At 40.0% G+C, this 14,912-nt stretch overlaps 1 long non-coding RNA gene across 1 annotated transcript in view; it reads left to right on the plus strand.

Moving 5' to 3' along the window:
* The window catches only part of LOC125164472 (uncharacterized), a 47,149-nt gene extending 33,869 nt beyond the window's left edge, over positions 1-13,280 (plus strand). Inside the window, exon 3 of the long non-coding RNA XR_007151784.1 lies at positions 13,067-13,280. This is a non-coding gene — a long non-coding RNA (uncharacterized LOC125164472). The remainder of the gene's footprint in view (positions 1-13,066) is intronic.
* The last annotated feature ends 1,632 nt before the right edge of the window (positions 13,281-14,912 follow it).

Consider the following 14,912-nt stretch of genomic DNA (forward strand, 5'->3'; position numbering starts at 1 on the left):
TGGCCCCCTTCTTCCATCCTCAATGTCAGCAAGAACAGATGGAGTGCTTCTCATATTGTTATATCCCTGCATATGTGCAGCCTGTGAAGTTTCTCTGCTCTTAAGAATTCATATGGATGCATTGGATATACCTGCATAATTCAAGAAAACCACTTCATCTCAAGGTCCTTAACTGTAATCCTGTGTGCACAGTTTCTTTTGCCATGTAAAGCAACACAGTCCCAAGTTCTGAGGATGGGGGGGTGGACATCTTTGGGGTCCGTCATTCTGCCACTACAGTTAGTTCCATGCCTTTTTAAAACCTCATTGAGGCTGTCTCCAGATACATCATTGGAAACACCCTCTTGTGCTTGGCACAGTTTAGGGGGTGATAGGCAGGTACGTGCTGCCTATATTCTCTTTCCATGACGGGGAACCCATCCCTCCAGCTCCTGGGAATGATCATGGTGACTTCATGCAGCTTGGTCTTTTTTGGGAATTGTCATCTGTTGAAGATCATCATCACACGAAAAGTCACTGTGCCTTCTGAGGGACAGCCTGCGTCTAGTGACTTGCCATTGGGGGTGTTACGAAAGCCCAGCTCCTCAGCCTTAATGTGGGGGCAACTCTGAGGTCATTCGAGCTTCAGCCCCACCCCTGCCGTGATTCACTGTGACTTCATTTCAGTTCAGTGTCCCCTTGTACCCAAATCCACTGCCTTCATTTCCCTACAGGGGTTGATCCCAGGAACACTTCCCAGTAAACCGGCTGCAAATCACCCGTTCAGAGCTGGTTTCCTGGGAACCATCTGCAATATACCCTGATAGAAGATGTGTGGATTCCTGCAAGCATTTGGAGCTTTCCTAAATCTGAATACAAATAGGAATGAAAAGAGCTTTCAACAGTGCACTCTCATCAATGAATTGAAGATTGCCTCCTGGGTTTGCACCCACTAACATCTTAATACCCATGCATCTTAAATGCGGTCAATCCTCATTATTTGCAGAAACGCTGCTTGCACACTTGTCATCTCCCTGAAATTTGTTTGTAACCTCCAAGCCAGGGCTCCCAGCACTTTCAGGCTTTCCAGATATGTGCAGAGTGATGAAAACTTTGAGTTGCCTGACACAGACATTCCCAGCTGAGGTTGAACAAGGTGACATTCTGCCTTCGTGTTGCAGCTCTCGCACTGAAAACAAATGTCCTTTTCATGGTGTATTTAGTTTAGTTGTTTTTTGTTTTTTGTTTTTGTTTTTGTTTTTTTTGCACATTTTGTCTTTTCTTTTTGTTGGTGATTTTGCTGTTTAAAGTGGCCCCCAAGCACAGTGCTGAAATACTGTCTAGTGTTCCTATGCTAAGGAGAAGCCTGTGATGTGCCTCTTGGAGAAAATACTTGTGTTAGATGAGCTTCCCTCAGGCAGAGTTATAGTGCTATTGGCTGTGATTATTGAAGTAACAACATATATTGAATAATGTCTTTAAACAGAAACATACATAAAGCAAGTTTATGTGTTAATCGACTGATGAAAGTGTTATGACCAGAGGCATATAGGAACTTAGCCCGTATTTCCCCAAGAAGTAATGGTTCAGTATTTGCTAATTCAGTGTTCACAGTGACTTTATAGAACATAATCACCATGAATAATAAGAATCAGGGGCGCCTGGGTGGCTCAGTCGGTTAAGCGGCCGACTTCGGCTCAGGTCATGATCTCATGGTCCGTGAGTTCGAGCCCCGCGTCGGGCTCTGTGCTGACAGCTCAGAGCCTGGAGCCTGTTTCAGATTCTGTGTCTCCCTCTCTCCGACCCTCCCCCATTCATGCTTTGTCTCTCTCTGTCTCAAAAATAAATAAATGTTAAAAAAAAATTAAAAAAAAAGAATCAACTACACGTATAAATGCATTTCCCCCCCCCCCCCCCCCCACCAAACTAGCAGGTACCTTGAATTGCTTGTTTTGTTGTCCTGTACTTTCTGGAGGTCGTAGGTGTCCTGAATGAATGTTGTAAGCTTGCATGCCTAGAATTATGGGAAAAAGAAATCCTCTTACATGCCACATTCTATTCTGTTCCATACTCCTCCTCTAACCCCATTTGTGACCCAAAGGAATGAGATGATTATGGAACCTTTCTTTGCAGACACCTATTACACCTTGGGAAAGAGAACCCAAGTTCATAGGTGATGCCCTGAGCAGCTTATGGTTGGCGGTCTCTGTGGATTACTTCAGTACCTTTGCTGTCTCACCCGTCACGTCTCCAGGGGTTCAGGGCCTTTAGCAGTCAAGGCCATGCCCTTATCGCTCTTGACTACACGAGGAAAACTTCTGTATCTTCCTGTGCCACAGTGGAAAGCAGGAGGACTCTATCAGACTGCTTTAGGTGTCTCTGCCCGACTGTGTTTTGTGGCCATTTTCATTGGCCTGTTCCCCAGTGATGGGGAGCAAAGGTGTCTTTTCTTTACCTGCAAGGCCAGGTACAGATTCCAAACCTTTGCTTTCAATTCTCCAAAGCTGCATCCTCATAAGAATGAGGATTTAATGAATCTGAGACTCCCAGTGCATATTATGTGTAATTGGAATTACAGACCTGTGATTTGCATAAATTTTTGAGAGGCTCACTTGCTTCTGGACCTCAGGTGAGAGGTAAGACACAAGATCCTTAACAGGGACACATTGAAGTAGCTTTCCTCTTTCCCCTGGCAACTCCTCCCCCACTAGTTTATAGAATTCAGAGGACAAGGTTACCCTGGCCTTTATCTATTCTCCCAAATGCATTTTTTTTATGACATAAACTTTATGTCTTGAATCCTTCAGGGCTTCACTTTGATTCTCAAAACATCTTTTCTTTCAAACTAGTGCCTCTGCCGTAAATTTCAAGAGACTGTAGATTATTCAAAAATCACAGAAATGACTCCCTTGTGATCTTTGTTCAGCTGGTAGAATCTACCCTGTGGCGAGGGAAATATCAATCTAGTTTGAATGGGGAAGGATCAGGTACCCCAAGACGGTGCCTTAAGAACAGATTGGGGATGTATGGGACACACTTATTCATATCGTAGACTATTATCCAGATACATGTGCTTTGATTACACATGTACCTTATATATAGAAGTTTTTATCATGGAAAGTCTTAGAACATGTTATACTTCCTTCTATGTTTGTATTCTCTCTTTCATATCATATACACAATTCACATTTTCTTACAAGAAATAAATGTTTGATGATGAGTTATTTAAGTAATGGACCAAAGGTTTCTAAATATGCAAATATCCATCGAGGTCACCTGCCTTCTGCTGTTTTGCAGCGTGCTAAATAAATTGAACCATCCATCATTATATGACTCTACTTGGGGAAGATTAAACAAGACAAAACATTCATTTCTTTTATCTTTTTTGCCTGCTTTCTTTCATGTCCCCATCTCTTGATGAAGCAATGAATTCTAGCAGCACATTCTTGTCTCCAAAAACAGAGGCTTTTTTTTTTTTTTAATTGTGAAAAGGCTTAATGAGAAGTGACAACCTCCTTCCTTATCATGGTTTAATTTTTAAACTATCTGAAGTCTGCTAATTAATTTCTTTCCAATGTGAGTTTCATCCTTCTTAGCATTTTATTGATTCATGGATTAAACAACTGCAACATTCCTATTGAAAGCAAATGTAGCATCAATTAAAATAATTTTTTCTTGTGGGAGCTTAGTTTCCAATGCTCTCACCCATAACCGAATTTCCAAGACACAGAACACAAATATTTGAATGGTTTTTTGGGAAGTAACATGTACTTCCCAGAGCATGTGTTCCCAATATGTTCTTTTCCAGCGGCCTTCTTTCATTTTCACTTCCCCCTTTGCCAGTGTAGACTTAACATTTGTCACTATAAAGATGCTCTCACTCCTTTGCTCCTTTTTCCTTTTGTCACGCTTGATAGCTAAGCCACCACACAGACATACCAAAGCGACACTCAAACAGCTCCTGAAGCAGAGTGCCATAGCCACTGGAAAAGAGAAAAGCAGCCAGTATGAAAACAATGAGACATGAACCATGATCTGGTACATGAAGCAGTGGGTTTAGATTTTAAAGCCCCACTCAACCGCAACTATCGCAGCGAGAGATATTGAGAATTCCCCTCAGTTAGCCTATTGATATTGAAACAGGTAACCAACTGGGCCAGCTTAACCTTGACTGGGGAGCAGATTCAGATGGCTTAGGTCAGGGACAGGAAATTGAGGCGATGAAACAGGAGATGGATATAGAACTAAGTGGAGTCAAGAGTGAACCGTAATGTAAAGTATGGACTTCGGGTGATAACGATGTCAATGTGAGTGCATCAGTTGTCACAAGTGTACCGCTCTGGTGGGGAATGTGGGGAATGGGGAAGCTTTACTTGTGTGGGGGCAGAGGGTGTCTTGGAAATCTCTACCTTCCCCTCAATGTTGCTGTGAACCTAAAACTGCTTTTAAAAATTTATTGACTTTCAATAAAAATTTGAAAAAAGAACCCCCAACTAGATGGACTATTTACTAAATAGTTCTGTCCTGGATCTCCTATATTGTGATGAGTAGGACTCAAACACTAGGATTAGTGTGTTGCATTAATCTCTGGAGTTTGGAGTTTGCCATACATATTTAGTATACATAAATTTAGCAAAGGATATTCAAACTGCTTACACCTTGCTTATCTTCTTCCATTTTAATGAAGTTTCTGGTTATTTGAGTTATTTCAATGACGTACTCCTGAATCAAATGAACCCTGGATAATTTTGGTGAACATCCCTCAGAAGATTGTTTTCCTTCCTTTGACAGTAGCCCTGCAGAGCTGAAAGGAGAAGCATCTTATCTAGGGGTTCCCAGCCTAAACGTCTTCTGGTGCCAGAAGGGAAATAAAGTGAAAAGATAACATAAGAGAAAAACAAGGGGGAGGTGGTAGGGTCTTGGATGACTGGGTGATGTGTAATCTACCTAAAGACATTCTAATTGCAAAAAGACCCAAAAAACAAAAGACAAAAACAAAAAACCACCACCAACAATAAAAAAGCAATTACATCAAACAAAACCCACTTGTAGACCTTATTTGGCCCACAAAGATCCGGACCATCTTTTTGATATTACAGATGGAGAAATACAGGTCTAGAGAAGTTAAGCTATTTATCAATATGGTGTGGTGTATAAGAACAGACCCTCCAGGGTCCAGTTCTGCCTGCACCACTTACTGGTCATGTGATGACTTGGGCAACTCACTTCATCTTTCTGTGCCTCAGTTGCCTCTTCTGCACTGTGATGATGGCGGTAATTTTCAGTTTGAAGGTGAAATAAACAAAGAGCATTCTTCAAGATGGCTGGCACGTTCCTTTTATTTTTTCATCCCTAATTCAGTCCTGCCACCTAGAATGTAGTTCCTACCATATTGAACCAAAAATCAAGGGCTCCGGCCTAACGATGGTAGAGTTGTGAAGACCAAGGAGTTTGGGTTCCTGAAATTCCATGGAGTGAAGCTGTCTTGCCAGCCCTAAAAACTGGCTTTCAGACTCCATTTATGGGAGAGACAAACTTCGAACTTGGTTGGTCACTATCGTTTTGGCTTTTCTGTCACTCATAGCAGAACCCTATTTAATACGTAAGTCTTCTCTATCCTGTTACTTCCAACCATCTGTGTGGTTGTTTTAGGTGTGTCTTTTCTGCATTATATAACTAGATTTTGTTTTATTTATCCATTCTGTTAGTCTCTGTCTTTTAATTGTTATGTTTAATGATTATAATTTGTTTTAATTATACTCCACAGAACATCTTTCCTATCAATGTTTTTCTAGAACAATTTCCTTAACAATGCCTTCTTAAACCATTCCTATTTTGCAATACTATGCCTTCTGGCTGCTGTTTACATATGAAGAAATTATGTTTATATCCAGTCCAATACTAACATTTTCAACAAATTGACGTATGAGAAAACTCTTGTGTTATATTCCAAATGCAATGAATAGAATTTCAGAATTATTTGGGGACATCTTGATAAGTGCACCAATGTCCACAAAGAGGAAATGTGACTCAGAGTTCCTGGCAATGAGGGAGATCATGCCATTGGATATAAAGCAACTGTGTGCTAACAATCATATTAACTGATCATCAGGAAGCAATGTTTTAAGCATTTCATCACCTATCATTATAATTTGTTACTTATACAAATAAGCTTTTTTTACTTTGTCATAGTTTCATTTTAGAAAATTGAAACTGGGTGAGAATTTTTTTTAAACTTTTTTTAATGTTTATTTATTTTTGAGAGAGAGAGAGTGACAGAGCACGAGTCGGGGTGGAGCAGAGGGAGAGGGAGACACAGAATCCGAAACAGGCTCCAGGCTCTGAGCTGTCAGCACAGAGCCCGACGCGGGGCTCAAACCCACAAACAGCGAGATGATGACCTGAGCTGAAGTCGGACGCTTAACCGACTGAGCCACCCAGGCGCCACTGAGAATTTTTAATTGAACTGTACCATTCATATTTTTTTAGCCCTTAAAACAAAGGAGGATAGGCTTCTGGTTAGTGTTTTACATGGAATATCTGCTTTTAAGGACTGATACTGACTTTAGGAGAAAAATGTTTCTATTGGGATATTTTCTACCATCTTCAAATTTTCTGTTGATCATCCCTTCTCTTCTTTTTCATTTCCTTTATTGTTTTCTGTTGCATAATAAATACTTTTATATATTTGTCTTTCCCTTTTATGGTTTGTAAATCATAGATTGCATTTCTATTCTTTTGGTGAATATCTTCCATTTCAAAAACGCATACTAAAAATAATTTTGCATTTTTGTATATCTATGAGGACACTTTAACTGTTCGTTTAACACTTGTTAACATGTGATATTGTTTTCTATTGTTTTTCTTTTTAATACAAAAAGTGAGAACTCAAAAATTAAATTCACTGGCCTATTTTATGAACTCAGTCTTCCCTGGTTCAATTTTGATCCCTGTTCTGGGTCAGATTTATTTTTTTTAATAGATCGTCTCCTTCATTATTTCCTTTTATAAAGGTACTTGGCAGGTAAATTCTCTTTGCATGTCTGAATATGTCCTTATTTTGCTCTTGCTGTTGAATACTATGAGGTTAGATATAAAATTCAATATTGAAAGTAATTTTCTCTTCATCATGTTGAAGATATTTCTTCTTTGCCTTCCAGGATCTATAGTTGTTCATGAAAAGTCTGTTGTCAATCTGCCTGTCAAATTTTTGTAATTAATCTTGCTTTCCCCTCTGGCACTTTTTAAAATTTCTGTCTTCCCTTCCTCCACCCCTGTTCCCTTGATGTTCTGTAGCTTTGGTAAGAAAAACTCTAAGACTAGGTATATTTTTATTTGTCTTTTTTTTAATTATTATTCCTGCTCTGTAATCCTACTGTACTTTTGATTTGGGGACTCATGTCTCCCTTTAGCTGTGAAAATGTCTTTTGTCTTGTTAAACATTGTGGTTTTTTTCTACTCTCTACATTCTCTTCTGGATCTGCCATTAGGTTTAGGTTAGAGTTTCTTGCCTATCCTCCTTCACTCCTAACTCCTGTCATATTTTTTGCACGCATTATAGGTGCACCTTTTTGCACCTTTTGCACCTGTCATCTCTTTTTGATGCATTAGAGGTGAAATTCTTATGAACGCCAATTCACCAATTCACTTTTTGTTTCCTGTTTAGAGTTTATCTTATCTAACACATATTTAAATTTTTTTCAATGATGGTTTTTCAATTCCCAAATTTTCTAATTTTCCCATATTTACTTCTTTTTATTTCATCTATCTCCTTTTCTAGTGAATACCTTTTTGTTCAGTGTTAGTGAATATTATTCCTTTATTTATCTCTTTAAGCATCTTAGACATAACTAAGGATAATTCAATTTATAAACTAAATGCATTTTGAAGTGAATATGATCCCACATTAATACATGTGTATATATACACACAGATTAAAGAACACAAATATTTGTAAACCTTATCTAAATTGATCAAGTTTTAAGGGTTGATGGAGAGAGGTGGGTGGGAGATAGGTTAGATGGGTGATGGGTACTAAGGAGGGAACTTTTTATGATGAGCACTGGGTAGAGTTTTTAAGTGATAAATCACTGAATTCTACTCCTGAAGCCAATATTGCACTGTATGTTTACCAACTAGAATTTAAATAAAAATTTGAGAAGAGCAAAAAAATAAATCAATCAAGTTCCTCTCCTAGTTTTATGCAGGGCTAATAGATGTCTGTATGGCCAGCATCCGTAGCTGTTCATTGTTTCAGGCCTGTGCTATGCTAGTTGCCATATGTTTGGAATACCCCTCTGACTTTAGGTATAATAAGAGGATCATAGCATGAATTCGAGTTGCATTTTTTTAAATAACAGAAAGAACCGTAACAGCAAAGAAGAAAAAAACAAGCTGGAGAGAGAAGCACCATAGAATTGCTAGTCACCCATTAAGGAAAAATTGACCCGAACTCTGGAATTCATGTCTATCTTGTTAATAATGCTCGAAGAGAAAAAGCCTGTGTAGAGCCTTGGCATTTTTCTTCCAGAAGAGGAAATATTGCACAGAACCATACAATATTAGAATGGAGAAGGATCACACAGCCCACCAAAAAAACCCTCACTCTTTAGAAAGAAAGAAATTAAGAAACAGAAGAGTTAACTTGTCAAGATCTTCTGGCTCGAGAGTGTACAGGGTCCAGGATGTGGTCCCTGTTTGTTCCTTGATGCCCAACCCAGTACTCTTTTCCTATTTCATGGTTGCCTTTAATTCCAAGACAACTCTAGCCTCCCCAACATTTTTTTTTAAGATTCTGACATATGCCAGCAAAACTGTTCAAATATCTCAACTTATGCGTATCCTTGCTTTGCCAGATTTTTCGCTAACTTTATCTCACGTGAAAGAACCATGAGAAGTACTTTTTTTTAGCATGTAAACCAGCAAGATCAAGTCCCAAAAAATGGTTGTTTGGTTTCATATGCTTTAAATAGCAGAGTGATTTTTTCAGTATTGTTTTTCACTCAACTCAAAATCGTTTGAAGCATATCGTGCTTGTTTTCTAAAAATATTGAATGCACGTGGTACACACCTTTACACATTTAGTCTCAATATATTCTTATCTAACAAAAGTCCACTTCTAATAAACTGACACCTTAGAAATATAGGGAATGCTTCTTTGCATGGTCTTTTATGCTGCTTTATTAAAATAAAATCTTCCAAGATTAAGTTAGTATTTCGGTACTTAAAATGTAAAGAGTACTTCTGTGTATATTCTATATATTGCATCCATTGCTTTTTAAATATATTTGAGCACACGTTTTACTTTTCGAAAGTTAAGACCTCTCAGAATTTATATGGTATATATTACAATGATTATTGTTAATAATTACTGAGAATCTACCAAATGTCAAATTCAGTATTTTATGTATTTCACTTGCCTTATTTCTCACAGCAAGACAGTAATGTAGACGTTATTGTTTCCATGCTATATATAGGACATGGGGAACTGAGGAACATAGAATAAGGAAATTTTTCCAAGGAAATTTCTAGCTGATGCAGAGGTGACATGTAACCCATATCTGTCTAATTCTAATCCATTCGTTTTCTATGTCATGCCTTTCCCCAACCTCTGTTGCTCTATTACTGAGTTCTTTTGTATTAAATAGATATTTTCTATTGTGTCATTTTAATTCTTTTGTCATTTCTTTTACTATATTTTAAAAATCATTTTCTTAGCCCTTCCCTGATGATTATAATTGAAACTGTCAGTTTCAATTCTGACCCATCTTTCAGATTTTCAGCAGCTTAATTTAATAGTGTATAAAAACTTTGCTCCTATATAGCCCCAACCTTTCCCCCTCCTTTGTGCTATTACTGGTGTACATATTACATCTTTATACATCAAATGCTTAGCAACACAAATATATAATTATTGCTCTATGCCGTTGTCTTTTAAATTATATGGAGGGAGGAGCACCTGGGTGGCTCAGTCGGTTAAACGGCCAACTCTGAACTTCAGCTCAAGTCATGATCTTGTGGTTGTGAGATCAAGCCCTGTGTTGAGCTCCATGATGAGCGTAGAGCATTTTGGAGCCTGCTTGAGATTCTCTCTCTCTCTCCCTCTGCCTCTCTTCCCTGCTCAAGTACTCTCACTCTCAGTAAACCAACCAACCAACCAACAAATAATAAATCTTATGCAGGGGAAATAAAGAAGAGCTGACAAAAACATACATCTAACCTGTCTCACATTTACTTGTGATTTCCCTTTACCAATGCTCTTTATTTTTTCTTTATTTTATTTTTTCTTTATTCTAGTATCTTTTCAACTCCACTTGAGAGACTTTAATATTTTTACAGGGCTGACCTGCTAGAGAAAAATTATCTCAGTTTTTGTTTATCTAGGAAGGCCTTAATTTCTTCTTCATGAAAAAAATTAATTTTGCTGGATACAGAATTATCGATGGAGAATTTGTTTCTTTCAGCATTTTAAATAAGTCATCCTACCAACTTTTGTCTCCATAGTTTCTAATGGCAAATTAGCCGTTAATCTTAGCGAGAATTCCTTGTATAGGATGAGTCTCTTCTCTCTTGCTGCTTGTAAGATTCTTGTCTTTTGAAAGTTTGATTATGATTTGTCTAGGTGTGGATCTCTTTAAGTTTATCCTTCATTGAGTTCATTAAGTTTCTTTAATGTATGTATTAATATTTTTAAAAAAATCAAATTTGAGTGGGTTGACATTATCAAGAGGGTGACATAGGCTGTTCATGACTCAGTCCCCATCACAAGAAGATCAACTAGCAATGATCCAGAGCCAAGACACTATTGTGTTAATCCCAGAATGTGAGAGTGGAACTGAGGCATCCCCTGGACCACAGAGACTAAAAAGGACTGTATTAGAAGGGTAACAACCACTTTGCATTACCCTTGCCACAGAGCAGTAAGAAGCCAAAGTAAGAAGCCCTTCATGGGCCCACAGTTTCTCCAGTTGGTAAAAGAGAACCCAGGGTGATCATCCAGCATCCCCAGCACTGGGTGATGCTTCCTGGGAGGCTTGTTAAGCTTATTAAGCTCTCACTTTATGGGATCACTGGGGGAAACTTCAGAGCTCCAATGTTGCAGACCAGATAGAGATGGAAAAGGGGAGAAGGGCTTAGAGCAACCAGTGCTGAGATCTTGGTGGACTATGTTCCTATTTATAGCAGTGCCCAAGCAGAGATCTCAGACAGCAGCCATTCTATAGAGCTGAGCTGGTGGCCTTGTCTGGCCAGAGACTCAGTAGTTCTGCCCGATTTGGATCCCCACCCAATGAGCCATGCTGGCTGTGGAGCACATCCTATGGCCTACCCAAGTAGGGAAGCAAACTTATAGTCCAACACAACTGTTCAGCATGGCCTTTAGTTCTGCCCCACTGGAAGGCATGGCCACAGATGCCTAGCAGCTGAGGATCATATCCTATGTCCCACCTGGGAAGAGAGCCAAGTCAACAGTCCCACCCAACTATTCAGCATAGCTTCTGGCCCCAGATAACCAGGATGCTTGACCAGTGACCCTGAGCAGTCTCAGAGACCAGTCAACTACCCTACCCACCAGCAGAGCCCAGCATATAGTCATGCCCAGTTGGTGAACAGAGACTGTAGATATGCCCAGGCAGGGAGCTGAGTCAATGACCAAGCCCAGTCACAGAATATAGCTTGAAGCCCTACCAGACCTGGTATCCCAGACAGTGACCATCCCACCCCAACTCAGAACATAGTCTCTAGCCCCATACAACTGTGGGGTACAGCTGGAGGATCCGATCAACCAGAGAGGCTAACCAGTGATCTTGCTCAATAGTGTTTCATTCACTGTTATAATCCAGCAGTAGAATAATGTGATCAGTTCATGTGGATAGGTTAGTGATAATTGGGATCAATTTTGTCTAACCTTCCTTACTCTTCTAGGTAACTCACGCGCTAAGTACGAATAGCTATGATCATAATATTTTGATAACACTTTAACATTTCAATCAATTCATGTAGATGCTCTCCCTCATTAGTATCAGTAATGACATTCATTCGATTTATAAAATAATTTCATCATTAGTCATGGACAAACATTTTGCCCAGAAAGTTATCTCCAACTCATTTTACTAACAATGGAAGCAGAAACAAATAAAAAGCCCTGATAGTTTCACATAAGGAATTGCTAAAATGTTATCTGCAAATAATTTTTTTTTTCCCTAATGGACTTACTATTAAGTTGTACTGCAAAGGGTGTATTAGGAAAAAAACCCAAAACAAACAAACGAACAAAAAACCGAATGCATCATAAGCACCAGGGTACTTGACAATATTCTAGTTCAATGTGAATTAAGTAAAAATTCCAAAACAATACCTGAATTCTTAAAAAAAATTTTTTTTAATTTTAATTTTAATTTTTGAGGAGAGCACATGCAAGTTGGAGAGAGGCAAAGGGAGAGGAAGAGAGAGAATCCCAAGCAAGCTCCATGCTCAGTGCAGAGACCAATGCAGGGCCCCATCTGATAACCTTGGGATGAAATCAAGAGTCAGACACTTAACTGACTGAGCCACCCAGGCACCCCCAATTTCTGAATTTTAACAAAGGACACTCATGGGACTTAAAAACAGAGACCAGACTATTGAAAAGAAAATGAAGCCCTTAAGAAGGTTAGGCAGACAAAGAAGAAATAGTGGAATGAAATGCTTATTAGTCTAATTCACTACCCTCAGGCCTAGAGTGATATATTTAATTACCTGGCATTCTCCCTCCAGTTGTATATGGAGGTTATAGTTCAGCACATTTCTGAATCCTTAGCTGTTGGTTCAACACCTCCCTGAGTTTTGCTATATTTGCGCACCTATAACTACCCCTGTAATGATTTTTCTCATGGTGAATATACCACACTGTTACTTGCTTAGGATTTTGCTTTTACAACGTTCTTGATTTTATTTAGAACGGAAATTTTGTACGATAGCTGGGAAACGGAGAACACATAACCCTTGCCATAGACATAAGATAATATAATTAAAACTGTATACTGTTCTTCTGGATACTATTGTGTGTGGAAGGCTCTGAGCCTGAGACCTATTTTCTATTGGTTGGAAGAGGAAGACAGCAAGGGTGCGTGTTAAAGGCATGCCAGCACTAGAACGAGGCACAATCACAAGGACCGAGAGAAGGTTGAAAGAGAATGCTAATCTCACCAGAGGATTCCGTGGTGTTTAATGCCGTACCTGTGAGGGAGTAAAGCCTGAAATACGTCATATTCTTCTGGCCTACAAATTTGGGAAATAAATCAACATGAGTTCATGTCCTTGCTCCGACAGTCTCAAGTTAATAAACTTTTTCTATTAAAGTTTTTTCACTTGTAAACTGAAATGTACCTCATTTGAATGGTGAATATTCGCGTGATAGCAAACAGAAAGCTTTTAACCAGCATGAGTAAATCTTCGGGAAAAATTAACTGTTACCATTATGTTTTCTGCACTCTATTGCCGCCGGACTTTCCTGAGCTTAGAAATGTAATTATAAAGTTGTTACCCCCACTCTTGAGGTCATTGAAATGCTTACTATAAGTCATAGACTACTTGTCACATAAACAGTTAAAAGACATCAGCGAGGAGGCACATCGCATCTAGAAATATTTACTGAGCAGGAGGACTGACAGGTAGGGTGATGCACTTTTTGGTTTGCACAAAGGTGCCTGGGACGGTGAGAGCAGGTGGGAGCTGAAACTCCAACTTTCGGTCTGCAAACTAATCCATGGGCCCTGGCGTGGGGCTGCATCAGCCTCGGTGAGTGCTTTCCCGGGATTTGCCCAAAAGCACCTTATCAGTGGTAGGCCCTCCTCCTCCTGCCTGCCTGTTGTTACGTATGCACGCGGTCATTGATCTGCGCATTATGAGCCATAATAGAAGGATCACATATAAAGAATCCTAAGAGGGGCGCCTGGGTGGCCCAGTTGGTTAAGCGTCCTCCTGACTTCAGCTCAGGTCATCATCTCACGGTTAGTGAGCTCCGGGCGTGTCGGGCTCTGTGCTGACAGCCTGGAGCCTGGAGCCTGTTTCAGATTCTGTGTCTCTCTCTCTCTGCCCCTCCCCTGCTCGTGCTCTCTGTCTCTCAAAAATAAATAAACATTAAAAAAAAAATTAAAAAAAGAAGAAAAGAATCCTAAGTGAAGGAACTCAAATAAGGCAGCATGCCAGTGGCCTGGCCAAGAAGGACCAAGTCAGAGCTGGTCCCAGAGCCCTGCACAGCCCTGTCTCCATCCAGGGTCGTCCTGCCCTTCTGTGTCTGCAGGGGCTCGCACAGGCTCTTTTTGTCCTTCCAAGCAATGGCAAAGTTCAGTTAATTACTCGTGGAGTTTTGAAGGTGGAGCTGAAGGATGGATGGGGACTGGGTAAACAAGAGAGAGAGGCAGGATAGAGAACGAAATCCAAATTTAGCTGTGGCATAGTTGGGTTATTTTTATTTTGGCTAATAAGCAAAATGCAGAAAGGGATCTTTCCCCTTTTGTTAACTTTTAAAGAAAGAGACCGCTGCCTGTGTCACTTGCAGTAGTTTCAGGGGCCATCCTTCTTCTTCTCAGGGGAGGGAGAAGAGGAGATGATCCAAGGGCTGGGTTTCTTTGATCTGGCTCTGCCTCCTTATCCTCATTTATTTGCACCCTCCCCGCCTGTGACCCAGCATCACTGAAGGCCCGCGTCTCACCGGGAGGCTAGACATCTTGCTCCCGGGGCCTCCTCTCTTTGTCCACCTGGGTAATTGTCGTGGGATCTTGGGCGGCCCCTCCCCTGTCTTCCTCAATGGCTTTGGTGGAATTTCCACCATGTGCTGGACACCGTGGCCAGGGGTAGCCTTTCATACGCTCTTCAGGACAATCCTAAAAAACGATTAGCTTTTAAACTATTTAGCTTATTATTCCCATTTTTACAGAAGACGGTGAAACGCC

The sequence above is a fragment of the Prionailurus viverrinus genome, chromosome B1 (genome assembly GCF_022837055.1).
Source record: "Prionailurus viverrinus isolate Anna chromosome B1, UM_Priviv_1.0, whole genome shotgun sequence".
Taxonomy (NCBI): domain Eukaryota; kingdom Metazoa; phylum Chordata; class Mammalia; order Carnivora; family Felidae; genus Prionailurus; species Prionailurus viverrinus.